This window comes from Grammomys surdaster, unplaced genomic scaffold, assembly GCF_004785775.1.
Source record: "Grammomys surdaster isolate TR1022 unplaced genomic scaffold, NIH_TR_1.0 227, whole genome shotgun sequence".
Lineage (NCBI taxonomy): Eukaryota > Metazoa > Chordata > Mammalia > Rodentia > Muridae > Grammomys > Grammomys surdaster.
This window is the reverse complement of record NW_021604672.1, coordinates 1,488,563-1,512,183: the sequence shown is the minus strand read 5'-3', so window position 1 is coordinate 1,512,183 and position 23,621 is coordinate 1,488,563.

Sequence of the window (23,621 nt, the reverse complement as noted above, 5' to 3'; positions counted from 1 at the left end):
AAGGAGTAACAAAATGTTCATGGGAGCTAATATGGAGACAAAGTGTAGGAGCTGTCTAGAGACGGTTCTACCTGAGTATCCATCCCATGTGCAATCACCAAAGGTAGACGCTGATGTGGATGTCAGGAAGTGCATGCTGACAGGAGCCTGACATATACAGAGGTGGATAGTACAGAGCATATAATATTATCATTTACTGAGGTTACTTAAATCTTTTAATACAGTCATTATGTATTCTAAAATTTGTTAAAACTCTGACATTTACACAGAAATTTCTAGATTTTAAGACAGAAAAAAATGAATCAAATATAAATTAAACATGCAACCAATCAAAACACATGGAATTTGTTTAAAATCTTTAAAAAGAGGCAAAATAGTGGGCATTTTCCTCCTCGAGCGGCCATCTGTATATTGTTTGAAAACATATTCATTTCTAGCCAAATACATATATCTGAAGTAACTTCCATTCTCATTACTAAACAGAAATATCTTTTATCATAATTCTATTTAGAGATAATCATGATTTTAGTTTAACTACAGCAATAAATTTTACCTTCTTCTATAAAAGTTCAGGTAAATATACTAAGAAATCTGGAGTATACTTTATCCCTTTGACATTTAAAACAATTACTATAATCAAATTAATATACTTATTACTAAAGAACTATCAGCAACTAATGACTCCTGGGAAGATTATTAGCCTTTCCCATGGATAAGCTCACTTATTGGTTGACTGATCCAGAGAGTTTTGGCAAGAGCAATAAAAACACTCACAAACATACACACACAATGGTTTAGTAGTTTTTATTTATATGTTTGTTGCACACATACACACACGCACACACACACACACACACACACATATATATACATATATATATAACAATAATAATAATACATATATAACAATGATTTTTCAAAGAAAAAGAGGCTATCATCTTCAGAGGCAAAGGATTGGTGTTAGTGTTAGTAGGAGAAGTTGGAGGAAATATCCCTTAAAAATATAATTGAAAACAAAAGTCAGTAGCAATATAGAGTTCTGTGAGAGTTGTTGGAATAGTGGACACATAAAGAAAATGTTACAATATTTATCTAGGAAGTACAGGTACATGTTAGGAATTAGAAAATATTTGTTTTTCATGAAATTTGTGTGTGACATTTGAAGGGCAACTCAAACTGAATCATATTTGGAGACCATGCTTGGAAAGATGGGTACACCATCATATTGTCTTCAGGTTTCAAGGACACAAGCCAAAACCAAGTGAAAATTCAATGCTGGAGAGAGAAAAAATGGGAATCTGATTTAATTCAGAAAACCAACAGAGCAAATCTGTCTACAAAGGCATGTGTTTGTTAAAAGAGTGTAGAAAACTTCTGATTTGCCTTTTGTTTGTAAAGGTGGCCATTTCCCATAATCCCTTATCTACTTTCCATTCTACTTGCTACAAGCCTCCTTTGCCCACTCCCACCCCCCAAATGTATCCTTTACTTTTCTTCCTTACATTCAACGGTGTGCGGTAAGTACAGGCTGTACCTGGTGGATCCCCTGAGATTGGGGATGTAGTAATGTTAACAACCTGACCTGGGCGTTGGAAACTAAACTTGGATCTTCTATGAAAGTAGCAAATGACACCTTCTGAGCCTCTAGGGTCAAGAGTGTTTCTTTATGTCTTAAATGCATGAGAAATCTCTTATTTAAAGTTTATCAGTGGAGAGTCAGCTCTCCAGGCACTATTTCAGCCATCATGACAAACATAATGCTCTGAAATAGTCATAGGTGTGGTGACCACACACTTACAAGTCTCATGGTTGTGCTTGGTGTGGTTCAACATGAATGAAGTTTCACTATTCTCCTAAGTCAATTATTAACTATGTTCAATTTTACTTGCTAACCTCTTAAAACACTTTGGTTTCTGCTTCTCATGCCACCAAATTTCCTTTGCTTCCCATTTCTTATAACTGTGTTGTAAATAAATAGCATAGGCCATCTTTTACAAAAGAAGATTTAGTTTAGGTTTCCTTTTTGTCAGTTAATAAAGTTTACATATCCTTAACAGAAATTTTGACTAGCAGAATTATTATGTCTGGAGTATAGTGGGTATGAGGCCATCATTGCTTTTAATACATTGGATTTTGACACCATATGTTGCCATTCTGTAATGAAAAAAGTGATAGAATTAATAAATTTCATTTACTCTATGTGTAGAAAGACTATGGTCAAGAATCAAATAGAAGCCTTCTGGGGAAGGGAAGGAGTCTAATTCTCTGACATACATGTTCCCTTTGGAGAAGACAGTAATTGGGAGAACATATTTTTATTTGTAGCTCTAAAGTTAACAATTTTGTTTGTTTGTTTACTCACTTTACATCTCAATATCTGTCACCTCTCTAATCTCTGTACCACCTCTTTCAGATCTTACCCCTACTCCCTCTCCCTTCTCCTCTGAGAAACGGGAGCTGTCCTATATCACTACTCCCTACACCCCCACACTCCCACACCTGGCACATCAAGTCACTGAAGGGCTGACTAGATCCATCCTCACATTCTCTCCCACTGAGTCCAGGCAAGGCAGCCCAGTTAGGGGAAAGGATCCACAGGCAAACAAAAGAGCCAAGGATAGCCTCTGCTCCAGTTGTCAAGGGACCTGCATGAAGACCAAGCTGCACATCTGCTGTATATATATAGTGGAGGAGGGAACAACTAGGTTCAACCTGTATTCATTCTTTGGTTGATGGTTCAGTCTCTGGGAGACCCAAAGTATTCAAGTCAGTTGACTCTGTTGATCTTCCTGTGGAGGCCCTCTCCTTGTCGGGTACCTCAATTCTTCTTCCAACTCATCCATAAGACTCCCCAACCTCAGTCTAATGTTTTGCTATGGCTTTCTGCATCGCTTTCTCAGGAAGGAAGTGTTTGCCTGGGGCTGTAGAGGTCAGTTAGCAAGAGTGTTCAACAACCCAAAGGAGAATGAACTCTATTAACATCCATGAGCATGAATGTAATAGCTCCTTCTGAATCTGAGCCAGAGAGCAAGTCTCAGTTCAAGTGCTAGTGTCTTATTTCAGGTTAGGGAATCACTGATAACTGAACTAAATAATACAATCTCTTTCTGGTTCACAGTAGATGCCATATAAGGACTGTGAATCATTTTATGCAGCTAAGTTTGTGGTAACATTTTTACACAGAAATATATATTCAACAGAGCCCAAATGGAAGAGGAGGAACAGCTAGAGGAAGGAAGAGCACAGCTGCAGCTGATAATTGAGAATCAGGTATGAAGAAATGTATTCCTAGAGGTTGTCATCTTTGGCAGGAGGACTATTAAATAGAGGTTAGATTTGAGATGGTTTATTGGGAAGAATCCTTGTGATTGACACCTGTGGAAAGCATGTGGAGAAATAGGTCAGGACTATATCAACAGTGGAACTTTGATAGAGGGTCAACCAAGGCCTTAGGCTCACCTCATCCTGACACTTTCAAAATGTCATAGCCAAAATGGCTGAGACCTGGTCCTGCAATAGTCAGTTGTCATGGAATATGTGCAGACTCAGAAAAGTCATGACCTTGGACAATGTGGCACTAGCTGAAAGCTGTCTGCTGACAGTAATGGCTTGCCCTTTATCATTGTCAATTATGAATATGCACACAGATGGACTGATGACCCAGGCAAGTCCAGTCAGTCAGTCTGATTGGACCTGGGCTTCAGCAGCTCCCTCTAAATTTGACTCTGCTCTCTGCAAGTGGAAGGATCTCAGATTGAAAGTTAATTTTCTGCCTTTAAGTTGTAATGGAAAGCCTCAAAAGTAAAGAAAAAATAATTCTATTTTTAATGCATTGGAGGCTGTACCTAAGGTTTTAAACCCATTGCAGTAACTGTTTTGATTATGCCTAGAGCACCAGGGATAACAGTACTAATTCCTAAAGGAGGAACTGATAAACATTTCACATCTGAGGAACTGTGGCTATTCTCAAGAGAAGAAAAGCAATTCTAATGAGGAAAGCATTGAAAATAAGCAGGTAGAAGGAAAGAAATAAAGAGGGATGATATTGTATATTGGCTCAATGAAACTATAAAATATTGGGTGGGAAAATCCACAGTCCCATGTTTATCAATTAAAAAAAAAGACTTCTACAGTCCAGAAGCGACTTAGAACAGCCAGGGCTTTAACTCAAGGTTAAAATTAGCATAGAATTAGGATGTTGGTTTTAGGGACACACACAGCCACACACAGACATGTTCTATTTCTTCCTTTCCAATTCTCTAGCCTTGTGTCTATATTTCCCACTGGTCAAACCAAGAAAAAGGTATATAGGAAAGACAGATGTTGGTTAAATTCCAAATTAGCTGGACTCCTAGTCAATCAGTGGCAGGGGGTAGGCATAAGTGGTAGATTAGGTAAGGGTTAGGACTCAGAAGGAGTTGAAAGAAATGATTTTAAATGAGGAAACAAAAGAGTGAAAGACAAGGGTCAGGAAGCTCCAGACTTTTAAGCAGTGATCACTAGACCCTCTGATGAAGATGAGTGTGAGAGCCTGATACAGATGATTTCAAATAAAGGAGGCTTGTTTCCAAAAGCAAAGATAAGAAGAGCCAACACAGTGGTGATCCAGAGACTCAGTCTGAAACCAGGGAATCCTGACACACCAGGATAAGGCTGATTTCATTGTAATCCCTCCTTCATATCCCCAGCTACCACTTCAGGAAAGCAGATCCCACACCCGGAGGTGATTGGGCTGGCGATTTTTTATCATTATAAAGAATCACATTGTAATTCGAAGTGTAGATTTATTCCAGGCTTTCCCATTAAGTTCCCTGTACTCAGTTTTTGCTTCATTTGTTCGGCACAGTACCTCCCAGTAAGCATCTTCATCTTAGACTGTGACTGCCAAAGCTTCCCTCGCTGTGGAGAGACTACATTGGCGCATGAGGCATCTCTAGTACATTCACATGCTTCTCTTTGGTGTGGTGTGAAATTACACAAGCTTGTGTCGCAGCTAATTAATTCGTTGGCCACCAGTCCCTCAAGCATTTTCTCTAACATTATTGCTGTCCTGGCTTTTCACACCCACCTCGTCAACATATTTCCCCTGCCTGCCATCTCACCCTTTAACAGACAATCTAACATTAATTGAATAACACATTTTTAAAAATGTGTTTTTCTACTTTTTCTTTGCGTTGCCTTCTTTGATATAATATCTCTCAGGCAAATTTCCTCAGAATTTTACTAACAGAGAGCTAACTTTGTTTTCTAGAAGTGTCTGTTAACAAGTTGTAAGTTATATTTTAGAGAGATTGCGTTTTTCTTTAATGATGAACTGATTCTATTTTTTTTTCCTTTCTTCAAGACAGAAAATAACTTCTTCATGGTAAGTGTGTGTGTGTGTGTGTGTGTGTATCAAGGTTCAATGTAGGCATGCATAAGATACATAATTCATTTATCAACATAGTCTTCACAAGCAAACATGAATAAAGACTTGTGTTGTCTTTTCTGTATACAACTTGTGGTTTAGGTTAATCATGGAATTTGCTATGCAACACCATATCAACAAAATACTTCTAGCCATGATTTAAGATCTCTTGAAGCACTGGTTTTTGACTCTCTTAATTTTTTACAAACTGTATTTTACCACATTTCTAACATTACAGTTTTATTTTATTGTGTACCTGTTTTCTAGTTATTTTAATCTAGTTGTATACTTATTATTTGTACTTCTGATATATTTTGAGCTTCACAAATCCACCAGGATGTCATGACAAGCCAGTTTTGTTTATGAGTCATTTCAGTAAGCAACATTCTGAACCTGAATTTTCCTTCCCTAATATCTGGAGAGCTACAGAAAGCTCTCTTTATGCCTATTTATCATTTCAGTTATTGCATGATTTGGTTTTCTCCAGACCGAATATTCATGTCAACTTAAAATTTATATGTTGAAACTCAGTCTCCAGAATAATGTGTTAGTGTCCATCCTACATGTGAGTTTCAATGTCTTTAAACAAAAGACTTCCATTTTTAGATCTAATTTAGTCTTGTATGATTGATTATTATTGATAAAATGAGTACAAACTGTAAGGAAAATTTTACTTAGCTAATTTGGGACTATCTAGAAGGCTAAGGAAGGTCATCTCAGTTAGGAGACAGATAAAAGCCAACACTTATCTCTAGTTGTTAAGGGTGGTGATCTAGTTCTGCATTTCTATCATCAGGACTCTTCCTACTAAGTGAGGTTCTGAACTTGGATTTTGCTTACCTTATTTCTAGAGATCTATAGAAAGCTCTGTTTATCTCTTTGAGCTCTGAACAGTCAGTAGTCAGATCAAAAAAGAGAGTCATTTGAAGTGTTCCTTTACCTGTCTTGGCACCTATCCTGTTTTAGACACTATTCACACTTACAATATCTTTGTCGCTTGTGATTCCCTCAGGAAGCGTGTGAAAATCAAAGTTTCCTAATTGCTCTCAAAAGAAAGTTTTGGAAAAACTGTTCCTTAAACAAAGCCACCTCTTTATGTAAATTTTTAAAAAGTTTCAGTTAAATAATTTCCTTGGGTTGTACCATATTATGCATAATGCCTGATAGTTTAAATGAGGTAGCTAAATTCTGAGATTGCAATTTTTTTTAAAAAAGTAATCTTCTGATGTCATAGAGGCTAAGTTTACAAAAAAGCATGAAGCAAGGAGCTACTATTGCTATCAAACAGTTTTCTAAGCACCAGGATGACATTGTGAGGCAACTGAATGCAACATGTTTCTTTTGAGCTCCTCCTTAACAAACTTGCAAATGCTGTCTTGGGCATTCTGCAGCAAATATTGTGTATGCAAGCACGTACGTGTGTGTATTTGTGTGTGTGTATTTGTGTGTGTGTGTGTATGTTTTCAAGGCCAGCATGCATTAAAGAAAGTGAAACTTTAGGATGTTTGCATGTTTTTAAAACAGCAAATGGGACCGACCATAAATAGTTAAAACAAGAATAGTTTAATGAATTAAACATTTGTCATTAAAATTTACCTTTGAGTGGGTTACAAAGAATAATACATTATGGAATACAGTAGTTGAAAACAAATGACAATGGCATACATTGAGTGCTTCCTGCAAACTAGGTACTCAGTTCCAATGAATAATTCTATGAACAACTCCCACACATAAGGCTCAAAGATCATTTGCTGAAGAGGGAATAGAAAGACTACAAAAACCATAGGATCAGAGAGCTTGCTAGGACCCTGTTTCCTAGTAATGTCAGATGCTACATCATAAAGTCTCACTAACATGACTTCCCAATCATGATCTGAGCAATGGACTTTCGAAAGTGGATAGGAAAAGATCATGAAGCTTCAACCCTCCACAGATTACTACAGCACATAAAGAATGCTAAGAGTGGTAGAAATAGTTTTCCCCAGGGAAGAGTGTGCCAACTGGTTATATCATATCAAATGAACAGCATTGTAAACATATCTACAAGGAACATTACACGGACTGGCCAGGTAATGTTTAGGAATATGCATGTTTATATAACAACAATTAATGGAAAAGGAGGCCAAGACGTTGAAAGAGAGCAAGGAGGGGTATATGGGGGGTGTGGTTGCAGGGAGGAAATGGAAAGAATGATGTACTTATAATGATCTCAAAATAAAAGAATATAAGCCATGAAGAAAGTCCTTAATATATTAATACACTCCCTACTTCTAAAGCTCAGATTATTGTGGAGTAAGATTGTACAAGCCAGAGAACCAGAAAATGTGTTGAGAGATTACCTTATCTGAAAATAAAACAAAGCAAGGGCAAAGAAAGTGGAGACACAACTGTGGGAACTGGGAGGAGCTGGGTAGAACTGGGAGAAGCTGGGAGGAGCTGGGAGGAGCTGGGAGGAGCTGGGAGGAACTCGGAATGGTAATCAAAATACTTTGTTTGAAATTCTCAAGGTATTACAAAAATTTAAACTACTTAAATATTCTGCCCTGTAACAGAAGTGTATGAAGTATCAGGAGATTTACTAAGTCAGTTGCCTGTGGCCACGATCCTGCAGTGTGTAGTGAATCACAGTGAACTTAAGGAGGGAGAGATGTAGCAGATAGCATGGAAAGTCAATCCATATTCTCAAGGGGGAACCCTCTCTCTCTCTACCTGTCTCTCTCTCTCTGTCTGTCTCTCTGTCTCTCTCTGTCTCTCTCTGTCTCTCTCCATCCCTCTCTGTCTCTCTCTGTCTCTCTCTGTCTCTCTCTGTCTCTGTCTCTCTCCCTCTCCCTCCCCCTCTCCCCTCCTCCTCCCCCTCCCCCCTCCCTCTCCCCCTCCCTCCCTCCCTCCCTCCCTCCCTCCTTACCTCCCTCCCTCCCTTTCTCTTCCATCTAGTGTCTTTCTTCCCCAGCTTCTTCCCTCAAGCAGTGGGAGGATGATGGGGGAGGGCTCTCTTCTCACCTGAAGCAGCAAAGCAATGTGTGTACCCACACCATTCTATGTGTGGGAAACTAAAATTAAAGCTTTAGATGAGCAAAGAATGTTTAATATTTACTCCAAGCCTCAATTCTGAATACAAAATAAGAAATGCACACAAAATATCTGAAGCAAAATGACAGATAGTAGACTATAATAGGTGAGACTGTAAATCAAGGAACGTTCTGGAAAGTTGTTTAGAATTTAATACTGGATCATAAAGATTATATTAAATTTTTGCTTACCTGACTACAGAGGTATGGATGAAACAAAAGCCATCATAAGGCTAAACATCCCTCCAGCTGACTAAGACTGTCGTCAGCATACTGTTTACTGACTGCTGGGAAAGGATATCTATTCTTCTATAAACATCTTCACAATCATGATATTCTGCCCTTTCAAATAAACAGCACTTTTCCAGGTAATATAACAGCATTTTTTTTCATAAATATAAAAGTTTTTCTGAATATTTTCTAATTTTGCACAGGTGATTTCATATTGAATGTCTTTATTTGGGGATGAATTAGAAACTTAATTATGCTACTTTTCTTCTTTCTATTGCCTGCTTATTCTGAGCCTGGCATGTTTGAAGCATGTTCCCATGACTTTCTCCAGGAACTGTAAGAAGGTAGTAAATGCTAGGATTCACTTCAGTACTGTCTATATCAGGATGTTGGAAGCAGCAAGAGCCGTAGGCTTGAATGGCTGTGGTTCATTTTATTTTGTTAATTTGTTTTCTAGAAGCAGTCTCTGGCAGGAATGAAAATCCAACTTTTATTACCTTAGCATTATTAGGTTTATTTATAGGGAATGTCACTTAATAACTAGTCATTAATAAAAGAAATGTAAAGATATCAATGTTTTCTACAACTACTCCCCTCATCAAACTGTCTAAGCATTCTGTGTGGGTTTGATCTCATGAACTCATTCTTATGTTTTCTGGGATATATCTTTAAATTCACTCTTTGTTTTGATTTCCTTCCTCAACTTACTAGTATCTATGTGGTTTGGTTTGGTTTTTGTTTGTTTGTTTGTTCATTTTGGGTTTTATCTTTTGCATTCTTCTAAAGGAACTTTGGCTAATAGTGTGTTTCTAGCTACTCCACATGGTCAATAGTTAGGAAATTCAACCAGGGGATATCTATGCTCTTTTAAATGTGCTCAATTTTCTATTATCATACATTATTTGTATGAGAAATTGGTATGCCTGTTTGTCTTTGGACTTTTTGTTTCATTTTGGAGAATTTCATGGCAATGAATTGCCACTTTAGCAGTCGTAAATTCCCATGGACTACACAAGTATAGGAAAAGTTTGTTATTCTATTCTTGATGTAATGATAGTTTCTTTGAATTCTTTACCTTTCCATGACTGTGACAAAAACAAAATAGTGGTTGTCAGACGAAACTGATTTCTTACAATCAATGGAAATAATAAAAATGGCACATATTAAATAGACACAGTATATCTTTTATATATTTGTTCACATTGTTATGAATCTTCTATAGTAAGTGCTTGGGCATTTGATACATCTAGCTTTCATTATAATCTATTGGCAGCATATTACAGGTGACAGTTTTTTTTAAAAAATGGCTTTCTTTTTAGCTTGTGTTCCATTGATGACTCCTTGATGTCTACTGCCATAGAAAGTTAAGACATTAGGAATATGGCACAGTTGATATATCCAGGGTGGGCATAGTTATATATCCTCATTTGGTACCCATGTTAAAGCCACTGACAAGCATTACTAGCAAAACATTTTAAAATGATGAAGACATTTACAATATGGTACATGATGTATGATGCATATATTGTGAACCAAACAAAAATATTCTATTAAAGAAAAGATTGACTTATGATTTGTTGCGCTAAGAAATAATATATGCTTTCACTTATAAACTGTTTTCTGCCTTACGTTTAGCTTATATATTACCTTACCCTTGTGGGAATGTCAAAGCTGCAGTTCTATTCCTGGTTTCCAGACCATATGTAGGTTTGAGATGTGAAAGTACTATTTCCTTAATAAATTTTAGTTCATATTGTTTATCTAGTGATATCATTGTAAAATAATGACACTAACAGTTTTATTTATATATAAAACAGAACATGCGATATTCTACAAGAGTCACAAGATGAGTGTCTATTAATGAACATGTCTTGTCCTTAATCCTTTTAAGTACAGAACTTGCTGACTTTAGCCAGCTCCACCAAAACCTACTTCCAAGATCTCTCCTTGAAGATTCAAGTCCTAGTATGGAATCAGCTTGGAGAACTGTCTTTCTGATCTTCGACTCTGCTATTCATCCTTTAATTGGGCAGGAAGATGCTCTCCTCTTTATCTTTAATACCATCATAAATAGTATCCATTCCAGAATTTGGCATTCCCAAAATTCAACCTGAGACTTCTGATAGCAGTTACATGTTCTTTCATGCTAAAGTTATCTAACTATCATTGAACAAATATGAGCCGCTTCTATGGAGTAAGTTGGAGGCTTAGGTGTATAATAACAGATGTCCAAGTATCATAACTTAGAAAGAAGATTTAAAGGACAAAGAAGAGGCAAGGGGGTATGATAAATGGATAGAAAGTATAAACAGTAATAATATTTATTTCTATATTAATGTTCAAAGGGAAAATCAAAATTGTAGAAATAAGGACACATGTAGCAGGGTGCACAGTGTAAAAAGTAAGAACCACAGCATTGGTAGATAACTCAGTGGTTAAAGCATCTGTGTTGCAAACATAAGGACCAGAGTTCAGAAATCCAGAACTCGTCTAAAAACCAGGTGGTTGAGATGTCCTGCCTATAATTCTAGATCTTTGAAAATAGAGACCATGGTTCTTTAGAACAAGCTGGATCTGGGTTCAGTGAAGAGACCCTGCCTTAACTGCTAATGTTAATGACCAACATAGGAGATTACCTAATGTCAACCTCAAGTTTCCACATTTGGATACATGGGCATGTAAACATATTCATGTAGCCCACATATGCAAGCATAATATACATAAAGGAAGATTTTATTTGAAAAGCAGGAGCTGAAATACATTGAATCAGGGGTAGAGGAAGTCCGGAATCAACATGCAGTAAGTGGGTACATTTTGATCTTTAAATTGGTGAAGGAAAAGTGAAAAGAAGAAGGGGTGATGAGAGCAAATTGAACACCTAACCTACAAACCTGGGGCCCCTTGAGGAGTTGTTTTGCCATTGATGGGATGCATGCTAATTCCAAACCACGCAAGGTAGGTCAGACCCTGTGGAGCCTTTACATATATTGGAGTGAATGCACCTATATGTCAATACCAACTCCATTCACCTAAGTGCACATATCAACCAGCAGACTTCTTGAGTTTGGTTTCTCTCTGAGAAAAGGCAAGTAAAACATTTCAAAAATGAAAATATTGAAACTCTATTTATACCTGTCACAGCAGCTTTGATGTGATCATCTTAAAGGAAAAGCTGGGTGTACAGAAGGGAGGGGGATGGAGGAAAAACAGATTTTTTGAAGAAAAGAAAGCCATCAAAATTATTTAGACAATATGATATAATCAAGAACCCTTTATGACTCAAGGTCCTGTGGAGCACACTGATGGACTGAGACCTGCACACAGGAGAATATAAAAATTAAAACACACACACACACACACACACACACACACACTCAAAACGTGATATTGGGAAATCCTATAATTAACTGTTCATTTACTTTTGGGGATGTGGACAGAAATTCAATAAACCTATGCATATAAAAGGCAAGTTTTCCACTAAAACAGTAGAGCAAAGAGGAAATTATATTGAACAAATGATTGTACAAATCATAGATTTTTCTTGCTCACAGCCTAATGATTTTTATGTTTCTAAATATATATATCACAAAATAGAAAAGTAAAACCTGAATCAGGTTCTATAAAGTAAAATTAACTTTTAAAGTCAGTAAGGCTTTTACTAACATTTATGTAGATCTTTAAGGTTTACAAAATCCTTATTATTCCCTTGTTATCTTTTTCATTTTTTTTAAGAGCATATACGACCCTCTCTCAGTCACTGTATGACTATGGAGTGATAGCACTCACTAGCCACTAGGGTGGGGTCTCATAAGGATACTTTAATGCTTCATCAAAAGGGAGTTGAAGAAGGTACAAGGAGCAGGATTGCAGCATGAGGGAGAGTTAGGTTAGAGCCAAAGTGTCACAGCCTTTACTTTTAGCTTTCTCATCTAGAAACAAAAGTTATAATGGGACTCACTTTTGAAGAATTCCTAGGAGATAAATGCATTAATTCACAGAGAGAAGCTAAGAAAGTGACAAGCTGTCATTTGGGAAGATTAATACTTTCTAAATTATAATAGTACTTTCAAGATGGATGGGAGATCTATAGCTAGAGTATTGATCAAGTACAGGCTTGAAAATGATTTTTTTTTCTTTAAGAGGAGACTATAAGTATAGCACATGTTGGAGCTTTAAGATATAAAGCATTCAACTGAAGGAGGAGTATATTGAGTCTGCTTACTAACATTCGTGGGAAGCTTTGGTATGTTTGAACCTGTAGCTTGGTGTTGTGTAATGATTTCTTCCAAGAATGAAGCATCAAATCTGCAGGGAAGTTCCTTATATAGAAAGGCAAATAACTCAGAATAACTTCAGGAAGTCCCTGAAACTGACCAGATTCCCCAGGGCCCTACTTGCCAGAAATAAATATCGAAAGTCTCTTTCTATCAAATTGTGAAGAAGACTGAGACAAGACTAATGGAAGAAACAGAGCAGTGAATTTGCCTAGAAGATGTTTAGTCCAACTTTGTCATGGGAAAAGAACACTACAATCTGTTGAACGGGCTGTAGGTTATGTAATAAACTTCTAATTGCCAGCTTTTATGAGCTGTCCCCCATGTGGGCTTTGGTGATGCAGTTGTCCTTTGAGGCATATCTGTTCCTATAAGAAACCCCTCACTGCTATTCCTGTAAACAACCCCAATAAAACTCCTTATGTGAGATTTTGACTGTGTCTATGATTTTGTTTGTTATGGGCTCCCTGTCTGGACTGAGTATACATGCATGTAGTATGTTCCCAGGAAAAGATTAGACACACAACAGTCAATATAAGTATTTTCCTTCTTAGAAGAGCTGAATTACCTGTGACCTTGCTCCCCTAGATCTGCCCTAGCAAGGATCTCACCATAGATATAAGGCAGGTTTAATACTCCTGAGTCCAAGAGGCCTCTATCATAGAGAAAGACAAAAGAGAAGTTTAAATAATACTTATTGCGTGATGAGGAGAAGCAGGTCTTTGATTTTACCTTTTCTTGTGGGTGGTTAGTTGTAAAAAAAATACTACAATGAGCCTAAACTAAACAAGGCAGCACAGGAAGAAATCTTAAAATACTCCCACCATTCCTCATGCCTTCCTTCTCCATTCAGCTAAATGACAAGCATATCATCTTCACTTCTTTTCTAGAATACAACATTTGAAATCTCAACTTTAAGTTACTCCACTATTTCTCCTTCTCTAACTGGCTAGGTAAGTTTTCTTCGCTGTGGTTGGATTTCATTCCCACAGGGAAAAGGAGACTTTAGGTATAGCATTATAACTGATTAAGAAGCCCACTACATTGCTTTACTTACTCTAAGGAAAGCAACAATTTTTTGTTTTCTGCTGCTCTTTATGCACCACATGCTCTCAGGTCATTAGCTTGATCTTTACCTCACTATAAAAAGGACATATAAGATAGGCATTGTGGCTCACACATTTGGTTTTACTTTTATTTTCTTATTTTATATTAATCCTTTTATTCATTTACATTTCAAATGATATCCCTCTTCGCAGTTACCCCTCTACCAACCCACCTCATCCTATGTCGCCTCTCCCCATTCCCTTTGCCTCTATGAGGATGCTCTTCCACCCACTGGCCCACTCCTGCCTCACCTCTCTAGCATCCCCCTACACAGGGACATCAAACCTACACAAGACCAATGGCCTCCCTTCCCACAGATGGCAGATAAGGCTATCCTCTGCTACATATGTATCTGGACCCATGAATCCCTCCATATATACTCTTTGATTTGTGATTTAGCCTCTTGAAGCTATTGGTCTAGTTGGTTTGTTGATATTGCTCTTCCTATGGGTTTCAATCCACTTGAGCTCCTTCAGTCCTTACCCTTCAGCTTCTTCAGCACTTCTATTGGGGTCCCCAGGCTCAGTCCGATGGTTAGCTGTGAGAATCTGTATCTGTATAGGTCAAGTACTGGTAGAATCTCTTAAGGAACAACCATACTAGGCTCCTGTCAGCAAGCACTTCTTGGTATCAGAAATAGTGTGGGGGTTTGGTGTCTGCAGATGAGATGTATCCCTAGGTGGAACAATTTCTTGATGGCCTTCTCTTCAGTCTCTGTTACATTTTTTTTGTCCCTGTATTTCCTTTAGACAGGAACAATTCTGGGTTAAAATTTTGAGATGTATGGTGGCTCAATCCCTCAACTGGGTCATAATCCCAGCAATGAGGAGGCAAAGGAAGGAAGGTCTCTGAATTTGAGCGCAGCCAAGTCTACTGAGTATGTTCCAGGACAGCCTCTATGTAGTAGAAAGACCCTGTCTCAAAAAATGTTGAAAGAAAAGGAAAGAAAGAGAGGGGGAGAGGGAGGGATGGAGGAAGGAAGGAAGGAAGGAAGGAAGGAAGGAAGGAAGGAAAAAAGGAAGGAAGGAAGGGCACATGAAATGAAAAGAAATAGTGCTGGAGTACATAAAGGGAGAGACGGTTGGTGGACATGCTCAAAGCACATGTGAATGTATGTATAAAAATTACAAAGAATTGGTAGAATATTTTGTCACTCTTTCAAGAACAATCTGTCAACTATACTGAATCTATTAGCTGGATGATTTTCCTTAGAGCAGAGTGGCATAAAATCTACATGAATTCTCTTTTTTATTATAAACTCTGCTGAATTCTCTTGTTTTTGACTACACAGGTAACTTGCTCAAACAAATTGTCTACTCTTTAATTTTCAGATTTTAACTTTCATGAGCATAATATATCAAAGCATTCTTCTTTTTCACCTTAAAAAGAACTGCACACTCACAACTAGGACTCTTGACAAGAAATCAAGCCAAGTATTGTCAACAGAGCTGTGTCCAAATCTTCCTCAATCCCTTCTGCAAATTTCCAATTAGAGTCCAAATAAAAAAATATCCATCCAAATAGCTCTTAAACTTATTACTTCTGTTTTTAAAAATGACCTAGATTTGGAGCATTCTTACCACCATCTTGCCCTATAATTATTAAAGTAACCATTTTACTACTCCCCCAGCTTCACAGTACCCCAGTTTTTGTTACTTTGTTTGTTTGAAGGAGTTGAACTTATATAATCCAGTGTGGATGGTCTAGAACTCACTATGCAGCTCAGGATGGTCTTGAACTCACTCTGATACTCACCAATCTACAGCTTCAGCCTTCCGGATCTTGGGACTACTGACATGACCCATTCCCTTCAGCTGCTTATTTAGCTCATGATCATTCACATGAAGTACCTCAAAGCAGTTAAACTGGGTTTATTTTTAATGTCACTTCATGTTACATGTTGCATATCAATAATACATTCTTATCTTTTACTTCCAGAAAATAGCAGAAAAATAAAGAAAAAGACATAGATATGCAGAGACAGACAGACAGAGAAAGAGTGTCTGAAATATACTCTAATAGAGGAGTATGAAAACAATGAGAAGGTAAGAGTGTTAGCACCACAGATTTATGACAAGTTGTTCTCCAGGAGAATCTTTTTCTTCAAGGAATCTGACTTGAGTCAGTTCTTGGGGTTAAACATTCTTTTTAAGTGTGAAAACATTGTTAGGTAACCTAAATAATTGTCTCTCATTAAGTATTCAGGACAGATCCTCACTTAGGACTATTGTAATTAAAATATTTCCAAAGTCAGAGTTCAACCGTCTTCTGTGAAAGTGCCACAGGTTACATGGACAATATTCTTTATGTTGCTCTCAGAGTCAAATCTTCTACCTCCCCTTTTTACCATTTGCCCCATGTATTTTCTTCTCTCTCTTTCTGACACAAAGTTTCCTTGATGCTCATTACTCCTCTAAGCTAAAGATTCAGAAGTCACTAAAGCACTATTTCTTCCCCAAGAAGTCCACCCAACAATCACCTTATCTTGAGTTTTGTTTCATTTCTTTCTTGAAAACATCTTCAGTATATGTCGAAGTTTGTTGCCTTTGAAATTTCATTATTGTCTCATCTTTGACATACCATTTTACCTCAGAGTCTTATATTATTCTCAACAAAAGGACACAATGAGTGGATCACATTTTATCACAATATGTTTATCTATCATTTGCTCACTGTAGCACACACAAGAATACACATACACTCACATGCACACATACAAATTTGCATAGGCATACACACAGTCCCATATGTGTGGATACATGGCACCTACACGTGCACACACACACACACACTCACAAAGAAACACAGAGAGGGAGGTATGCATGCACTCCTGCACAATGTCAACAATCAACTACCTTTTTTGAGACTCGTTTTAGTGAGATAGGCTAAGGCTCTCCTTGTTGAGTATCCATTAGCTTCTTGCAAACATTATTTTAATCTATGGATGAGTTGAAATAGCTTTACTTTTTTCATATTTTCTGGGGACCATATATATATATATATATATGTGTGTGTGTGTGTGTGTGTGTGTGTGTGTGTGTATATATGAATGTATATAATTTTATATGCTCCAGTTCTGTTATTTTCATACTCTCATTAAAATAGAAAACATGAGTCATGTATATTGGAAATGAGATTTTTTTCTCTACTATTTGGCATATTCCATACTAATAGAATGTATTAGTTTTCTAATAACTATATTCTAAATGTTCCTCTCTCATGACTTTATTTGGCAGGATGAAATACTTAATTATGGTTTTCAGCACTCAAATTTTAAATAAAACCTTTAGCCACAGTCTAAGTCAAATGCCAAAACAATTTTTTAATATCCATCCCAAATAACAACATTAGACTTTTTAGGAACAAATGAGAGATACAGAACATGGAAGGGGCAAAAGAAAAGAAATAATCTGCCACTTCCTGGTGGAAAGGTGACCCTGTTAAAGACGTATTTGTTAACTTAAGTGACAGAGGTTATGAAGCCAGGAATGGTTTTCATGACAGATTAAGCTGACTAAAGATCCACCTACCTCATCATCATTTGCTCCATTTAAACTTAGCTGAAGTCATCTCTGAGCTTTATCTGTTACTCTTTGAGCTACATAATGCTGTTCGAGAAATGTGAGATACTAAGAACATTTCTCATACACACAGACAGCAGACACACACACACACATGCATGCACATACACACACACACACACTCACACACACAGGTGTGCACTCATGCATATACACACTTTTATGAAAGTCAGATATACTCTGGTCTTGTGAGGTCAGTTGTCTTATTCAGACTTTCTTATCTGAACCAACCCTATAGTTGGTTCCCACTCTTTTTGTTCTAATCATTTCCTTGGTTTCAACATATTGGTGAACAACCTTGATAGAGCATATGATGTCCATTTGTATCTGCATGTGCACTGCTTAACTCTATCTTCCCATGAATCCACTGATTTGTTCCCTTTAGTATACTCACTATGTCTGCCAACTTGGAAATAATCACTGCCTCTGCTTTGTGCAGCCTGACAAATATTCATTGGCCTTAGACTAATTCATTCATCCATTTCTGCCTTGTGATTCTAAAGAACATCTGTCTGTATTTATTATCCTAGATCCTAAGCAATACAAGGTCTCCAATAAGACATTTGGTTCTTGTTTTTCCAGATGTGGCTGATTCCGCATAACTAAAGAAAGTCATTTATGGCACCAATAATGTTCTCATATTGCAGGATACTTACAAACGATTAAATAAGGCTGAAGAAACAATAACATTTCATCCCACACTGGTGTTTCCAAGTTGCCAGCTCTCTTTCATTTCTCTAGCCCTTGTTTGAATGGTCATATTCTTCCAGCTTCTCTCTTTAGATTACAAACATTCCAGCTTTTCCAGTATAACATTGAGGATCTTTCTAGAAGACTTCAAACTTCAGGTTCATGATCCATTAAATGTGAAACAATTTCTGCATGTTTCACAAGCTCCTTGTGACTTTTAATGAGTGAATTGTGATAACATGCTTGGCAGTGTACATGGCACAATGCCAGCCCTGGTGCCTGGTTACTGGCACTCATGGTAAGTATAAGGCTTATTTGCTTTTTTCACAGTAAAATACCTAGGTAAAAACTCACCATATCGCTGAAATTCACTCTTTTGTCATTGTTTACCTTGAATAATTAAAGAAAAATAAATTATAACTTCCCATGTAGGGTCCACGTGAACTGGTAGAGATTTCCCAAATAAATGTGCCAAATTTAAATATGTTGTGTGAACTGCTGAGCCAGAAATACATTTTAAAAGTTCTTTACCTCTATAAATTACAAGAAAACATCCTTGTAAATTGGGCAAAGTCTGGTCTCGTTTTCACAGTTGCATGTATTGACTTCTAGTGTCTCGTATCTTGAGTTTTCATAGAAAAAAAAATCATTCCTGAGACTACGGAAAATGGAAGATATAAAAGGCAACATAATTATGCAAATTAGGAATAAAATCCATATATTTGGCTCACCTCCACATTAAAATATAAAGCACAAAAGATGTTGCTAATATTCTTTTTGTTGAAAATGACTATCCAACAGTTTAGAACAAGAGTCCTCAACATGGAGGGTGAACGAGCTTTTCACAGGGGTTGCCTAAGTCATTGGAAAACACAGATATATATATTACCATTCATAAGAGTAAGAAAAGTTATAAAGTAGAAGCAAAATTATATTATTAGGGGTCAACACATGATGAACAACTGTATTAAAGGGTCACAGTACTAGGGTGGTTAAGCACCAATGGTTTAGAAACACATAGGTTTAGATGAGTATAAATGAAGAGCATATTTATCATCCAAAGCAGTGGTTTACTACAGTACACACAAAAGCACACATGCACACACCCCAACACACATGTGCACACACACACACCTATACACACACACATGTATACATGTGTATACATGTATACACAGTCACACACACATGCACACACATACACATGTACACATATATATGTACACAAACACACACAAATAAATGCATATCTGCACACACATATGTACACGCATACACATGTACATGCACACATATACACACATACATGCGCACACATACAAACATTCTCACAGGTATATTACTGCATTCTTCTGTTTCATGAAACATTGTCCATGAAAAGTATGAAGAAGTGTTTATCAACAATGATGACAGGAATGTCAGTGAGAAGCTAACCCAAAGCCTACAGCTGAAATGGAGAATCACTTTCCACTGTCTCAATTTCTAGACAACTTTCACATGATATGAACCAGTTACCATCTGTATACTTGGAAGTATAGTATTAATAACAATTTAAGTAAGAAATATTTTTTCTTATTTCCAACAATGGCATAAGGAAGTTTTGCCCTTAAAAATGCAATAAAATTTATGTCATGAGCTTGCAATAGTTTGGACAAGAGTATCAATGTTCCCAGATAAGTAGTTAGCCCTTTTGAGCCAGCATGGACAATCACTTGTATACTTTGTGAATATTTCCTAATCACTTCAGTATGTGTCAGATTCTGTAGTTTTGTTTGCTTGTTTGTTTGTTTGTTTTTTGAAGATTAGATATATGGAATAGAGCACCTGACCATACACATTTCACAATCTGGTGTTCTAAAATAGCAAACAAAATAAAACTCCATGAAATGAAGACTCTAGGATGAAATTGCCTCCTCCAGTGAAATATAGGCAGGGGAGTGTTATTCCAGGGAATAAGAACGCTATTTTCCTTTTTTATAAGAAGGGCTAAATTTTTGATAAAATGATCAAACAACTTATATGTTTCACAAAATGAACAAAGGTGTGGATGTCTTCAGACAAGAACAATATCTTGAAGATATACTGAGTGAATAGGAAGAGCTCATCCATTGAGAAGTAAAAAAAAGTAGAAAGTACATATATAGAGGTAAGAGAGTGGTGGAAAAAAGAGGACATTGTCACCAGACTGCTGCACTTCCACAGAAGATAAAACGCAAGGTCCTCTATTGAAAGGGAGGATAAGGGAAAGGAAAGGCAAGAAGTAGAAAATAAAAGCTATATGAAATAGATACAGGGGAACTATTAAATGGGCACATGTGATATGAATTTTAGACATTTTGAGGATGCACTGAAGAATCCTTGGAGTCCATTTAAGGTCAGATCTGTCAGGAGCATAGTGTTACAGCCTTTCTCAACAAGTTGTTAAGGGGCTAAGTAAAGGCCTCGCTGAGAACTTAACTTAGCTGCAATCAATACTTGACAAGCACATGTGATGGAGAGAGAAGGCAACAGAATCCTGCAAAGACACAGAGGGCTGATTGCAGTGACAGAAGTGGCTTTTAATCTTGAGAAAGGACGACACTATCACTTCTACTACTGAAGGAGTCATGGGTGGTGAGCACTGAGAACAAAGTTTAGCAATTAAATGTAGGAATAATATTCCTCTTGAATTGATGGAAATTTTACTTTTAATTAGAATATTTTGCATCTTCTCTGGTTGTTTTGTTTGTCAGTGATGTGTGTGCATTTCCATTATAAGGAAATGATGATCTAATTACTTCATTTATGTCTCCATTATATCTATATACCAACAAACTAGACAATATAAGCTTAGGTTTAAAGGCATCATGATCTGGGGTGATATTAACTATGACTTTTGGAACAGTGTAAACATTAAAACTGATGATTATTTTGGGACCTTGCTTTAAATATTCTTTTGTCCCTATATATAAATACACAATAGTTGTGGTCACATCTATGTTAATTTGCATATAGACTTGAGGACTCGACTAGGAATATGTATTCTTTACTCAAAGGGAAGAATGATGGATATAATTTGACTCACCTGTGGGACTGAAAACCAAATGATCTCTGAGTTCACTTGTATTTATCTCCTTGATTTGTCACCTAATCTAGTCCTTTTGAACTATTACTTGAGTTGGAAAGTTAAACCAGTGTAGACTTACAAGCAAAGAGAAAATAAAAATTGAATCAGTCTCATAGAAAAGAACTGTTTAGGATGTCTCCAAAAGCATATTGTCATTGGGCTCTTTAAATACCAGGAAAGGATGAACAGTAGATGAAGGGAACTCACAAGAAATTCTGAGGAATAATTTTGTGGACGTTGACTCCACAAGATTTCTGATGATTAACCTAATTAAATTGGAGTCTAACCTGTTACAGATTAGCACAATAACTTTGCATCTTTTTAAATAAATGTTATACTGAAAATAAGCAATTTGATCACCCTTTGATGAAACTGTGATTTGGAGAAAAAAGGAAGAAGTAAATAAAAGAGAAAGCTATATAAAAATTTTATATAACATTGAGGATGTTAAATGCAGAGAATATGACATTTGTTTAGGAAGTGAGTGGCATTAGAAAGAACATATCCCATCAAAGTGTGTTGAAATTTGTTAGACACTCTGACTTGGTTTAAAAGGTATGGCATGTAAATTACCCATGCAGGAATTGCCCAGGTATGCCAGAAAAACGTTTGCTTGAAGCAGGATAAAAATCCATTTGAATGGACATTACCAAACTTGGACTTGAGTTCATCTCTGGACTATAGGCGACTATTAGCTATTCAGCTTTCAGGAAGAATATATTGATAGCTAGCTTTGAATAAGAATCCTTGAGTAAGCACAGCCCAAGTCTCAGCATTCAGATCTATTTTCATAATTTTCTAAAATACTTAAATATTCAAACGTATTGCTATGGATCTTTAATGTCATCTATTTACAACAAAATATAAATATTTTTTATTCAGTAAAAATTTACTTACTATGAACAATTGTTTTATTTTGTTGTTATTCTATTAGATTTAGTATATAAAAACAGACATCAGAGGCTGGAGAAATGGCTCAGTGGTTCAGAGCACTGGCTGCCCTTCCAGAGGTCTTGAGTTCAATTCTCAGCAACCATCTGGTGTCTCACAACCATCTGCAGTGAGTTCTGGTGCCTTCTTCTGGTGTTTCTGAAGACAGCTACAGTATACTCATGTACATTAAATAAATAAATAAATAAATAAATAAATAAATAAATAAATACTTCATCATGGCATTTTCAGAATTTATTTCACTATACTTTGTTTTAATCTTTCTTCCCACATTCAAAAGAGAGAACTATTTACTTCCTAGTATATATTTTTAATGTACTTATTTGGTCTTCAATAAAGATTTTGAAACTTTTTAAAACAGTTTTTCTAAAATTGTTAACATTAACATTGTCATAACAGAAAACAAGAATGGGTTTGAATATAGACCTACAAACTGTTTCAGAGAAATCTCTGAAGGTAGAAAATTCCAACCATTGGACCCTTAAACTAGACAAGTGGACTGAGCTAGCACATCACACATGAAAAACTTGCTGTAATCAAAATCTTTGAAAAGTATTTGCTGAGTCAGAATCAGGAATAGTCATATTCAGAAACTAACTAGAAATTGCAATGAATAATCTTGCATTGTCTTTATTTAATAAAAACTAAAGAATCTGCCAAACAGTGTTATAGCAAAAAAGAGATGGAGAATACACAGGTGGACTATGATTTACTGAAAGCAGCTTAGTCCATCACTTTATATGGCATGGCCTTTGAAATGTCTGATAAAATAATTCACTTATAATATAAAAAGGTGATCAGAAAGGAGGGTGGCTTCTTGATAGCTAGCATGCTCTCCTAACTGATAAGCTGGTCAATGAGCCAAGCACCAGACCCCCAAGTACCTGCCATAGGCTCACTGAACTCATCCTGTAGAACATGACTTATGTCAAAAGTGAACTACAGTGTCAGAACTCACTTCTAAATATCCTCTGTGTTTACGTGTTTGTAGCCCAATGAGGCTTATAGATACTTGTAAAGAATCTATTACTAAGAATATACTATGTGCAGGCCAAGCAGTATGAAGTCAAACAAAGGTAAGGGTGCTTATTGGAGGAGAGCATTGTTCTGCATGGTTTCCTAGGACTAAACAGTATGTATCTAAGCAGAGCAAGTGATCCTCTCTCTCTCTCTCTCTCTCTCTCTCTCTCTCTCTCTCTCTCTCTC